Here is a 4,115-nt window from a genome sequence, read left to right on the forward strand (position 1 = left end):
AAATCAGCTATTACTGAATACTTAACACATATATGAATGTAGACAAACACAGACAGTAATGATTAAAGAAGGATATTATTACAACATCAAATATACATTTTACTAGCATGATTCATTAGTTTCACAGTGAAGTAAAAGGAAATTACTAGAGTACTCAAACAAACTTAATAACAAACAATATGACTAAATAACAAACAATAAAACAAAACAAGCAATTGCATTTATAATTTAAATATGCACATATATGTACCTACACATGCTGACAAGATTCTGCAGGTCTCTGAAGCATTTACAAATTATTTAATAACATTTACAAACAATCTATTATGATAACAATGCTGTTATTCAACAGTATATTACAAACAAACAAACTAATTAAATATACTTAATCAATATAACATTGGACAAACTTAACACAAAGTGGATGACATTTGGAACAGACAGTACACAGAACAGACAATGTATTACTATAATGCTAATAATATTATTATTAACTACATCAAGTTATAAACACGTTACACAAACGAACAATTGTACAATACAGTTATAATGATTAAACTATCTATACATACTGTAAGCAAACATCTTACAAGTCTGCAAGACCTAGTAAGAGTTTGAAGGGGAGTGTTAAGACAAGACTACACAAGAGTATGTCTCAGATGATATAAACTACATTACAAGTAATAACAAACAATGATAGAATACCTTCTATCATACATTCTATATCTGAGACATACTTACATAGTATATATAGACTAACTAATCAACAGACAATGAAGCAAGCTGTGAGAGAGCAAGCTGAGTCTACTATCCCCCCTCTTTGTGTGATCCCTCTAAGCCTCTCACATAACCTCCTTTCTTCACACTTTAATACAAAAAGAATGTTTCTGATTGACATTTCATGGCTTACAATGTCTTTGATACTGTTACAAGACTAAGATAGGGTAGTAAAGATCTCTTCATAATATGTGGGGGAAAGTTATTTGTATTGACTAGCTTTTTCTATCTTTTTGTTTCTACAGATTCTGACTGTATTTCCTTGTATTACAAACTATTTCTTGAGTTTTACAGTAATATACACATTTACTGTACTTGTTATTATCTTGGTTGTCTTTCTTAATACTCTAAATATGTGCTTATTTTCTTGTTATAGTGTATATGTCTTCAAATAAATTGAAAAGTAATATTGAATTTTGGGTTCCTAATTAAGTAATACTTTTGTACAGTTACCATAATGTATATTGAAGAGTTCTGATTTTAGTTACTATCAGATCTTCTTGATTTTATTATTTCTTTAGATTACATAATCACTTTCTTCATGTAGTTAGTTCTTTCCTATTTAGAATAGACAGTTGAGTTTTGACTAGAGCCTACTGTAAGGGGTAGTACCTCTGTTCTAAAGTGTTTAGGTTGATTTTGTTTTAATCTTAGCCTTAAGAGCCTTACTATACTTGTTTTGAATCAAACTGACTGTTTTAACACACAAAAAGTATAATAACATAGCTGCTAAGAAGAGGATTAAGAGAAGTACTGTACTTTGACAGTAGTAAGCTTAAGGAACTTCTACAGTTCTTTAAAGACATTAAGATGTTAGCTACCAACTTCTAGAAGGACACTGAGTGGATGTGTAAGTAAGTAATGTACTATACAGTAACAAGCTGTAACAGTTTATAAACTACTGTGTCTGAGTTAAAGAAGAAAGGAGTGTACAATTAGAGTATTGTGAAAGAGGAGATTAGAAAGCTCTATCTAGAGCTGATTAATAGTTAACACTATACAAGAGCTAATATTGAGTAACTAGTTAATACACAGAGTGAGAAGGAAATGACAGTGTAGACAGAGTTTGACTACTACTACTACAAGTTCTAAGTACAAGTAGAGTACTTGAAGGAGTAAGGGAAGATGTTAGTACATGAGTTAGACTGTGAGTTCTAGAGAGGGATTAGAGGGATACTAAGGACAAACCTAATATAATGACTAGAGATTCTCTATGTAGACAAGAATGTGAGTAAGCTGTTCAAATTTGCTAATATAGTTAGGCTAGCAAACTATGTTCTTCTAGCAGAGCAGACAGAGGCAGGCTAAGACTAGATAGTAACATTACTAAAGGAGAAGCTAGAGAAAGAAGTAGGAGACAAGTTATTATGAGATGATTAGTTCATCAACAGACAAACCACAAGACAATGACTTCATAATGTCTCAGTTAGAATACATTCAATATAAGGACGAGAGACACTGAGCAGTCAATTGTCACCTCACCCCTTGTCTATGTGTGCCCCCCTTAAGTTCTCCCTCTCAACAGGTTATGAGCCTTGAGCTCCCTGCATACACCCATCCACTGTACACTCTAAACTCTTTACTTGCATACATTTGTACACATTTGCATCATAGTTCCCCCACATACAGATATGTGCTGTAAACCAGCCAATGTACCTAAATACTTTGGTCAAAACATTACAATGCTTAAGACTGAAGCAAACTACAAGATGTGGCACTACTGTATTGTTTCTAGTGTTACAGCTATGTGCTTCAAACACTTACTAAAGGATGAACTACAGAATGAAGCCAAGAGGGAGATGGCTAAGGCCATTCATGCATGCATAGTCAATAACATTGCCAACACAATATTGGCAAACTATATACACTTTAATATGTCTATCCCTCAGTTAATGAAAGTGCTTGAAGAATGCTTTAACCCCCAGACAGTATGTAAAAAGGCTATCAACGAATCAGCACTGTTTATTTGTAGAGACCATGTAAAACATTTCAGACATACATTAGACAGACTTGAGGAAGCATACACAACTCTGTCTGCTAACAGTGATCCACCATACAACTCTACATACAAAGCAGCAATATTGCTTGCCACTCCTGAGCAATATACACACATAGTAAATATGATAATACAATCTACTGATGCCCAAAACGAAGGCAAACCAGTCAATGAACATAAGAAAGTCAAACTGAAGCAACTAATCCTTACATTACAGAACACCTACAATGATTACTGTACTAAATGAGTACAAGATTCTAATGATCAGACAAAGAATAATGCACACATTAATACAATGTATAAAGCTAATAAGTGGAGGAAATTCAATCTGCCAAATTTGTTCAATCTAACAAAAGCAAAATGTTTCAATTGTAGAAAAACAGGACATTTCTCTAAGGAATGCTGCAAACCTCCTACTGAAGCTATGAAGCTTGCACACACCAAACATCAGGCTAACATCACACATAAAACGAATCAAACTGTAGAAAACACAATGAACACATTTATTATTGAAAACCCAAACGAAAACAATGTTGAATTAAAGGAAAGCAATGTTGAAATGAACAATAATGCCTACACTCTTATTCCAAGCAACCAGGACAAACAATTCGAACAATACGTTTCCTGGGTATGTACCAACGTATTTACAAATACAATCATAGCTAACAAGAAATCCTATATGCAAACAATGGATTTACTCGATTCTAGTACATTAATACATGCTACTCCTTATCTATTTTGATTAACAGATGTACACAACATAACTCCTACAATTGTAACTATTGCAAATAGGTCAACAATGACTCTTAATCAAGCTAGATCTATGTGTATCAAAATCCTGAAGAATATACAAGAAAAAAGCGTCATAACATTACAAAACGTCTATTACTATCCACAAATGACCTTTTCCCTCATAAGTCAAGTACTACTATGTAGGGAAGGTTATTCTTTTATGTTTACAAACAATAATTGTACTATAACATCACCATGTAACAAATACATCAGACATATATGATTGAGAAATAACTTGTATATTTTGTACAATAATCATTTATTAAAAATGATGAACAAACTATCTATTTATGATATACATAAATGCCTCAGACACATAAGTTACGATTATATTAAACGATTATTAAAGACACAACCAAGTGTACTATCAACTAAAATAACAAACTACAAAGAAAAAGAATGTATTGAATGTATAAAAGCAAATATTGAACATACACCAATACCAAAACTACATCAATCTCCTCTTGCAAATCAATTTGGAGATCTTATTCATATTGATATTATTGGTCCTATTGAACTGCATGCATATAAGAACATACACTACTTATTA

The sequence above is a fragment of the Fomitiporia mediterranea genome (assembly GCF_000271605.1).
Source record: "Fomitiporia mediterranea MF3/22 unplaced genomic scaffold FOMMEscaffold_1, whole genome shotgun sequence".
Classification (NCBI taxonomy): Eukaryota; Fungi; Basidiomycota; class Agaricomycetes; order Hymenochaetales; family Hymenochaetaceae; genus Fomitiporia; species Fomitiporia mediterranea.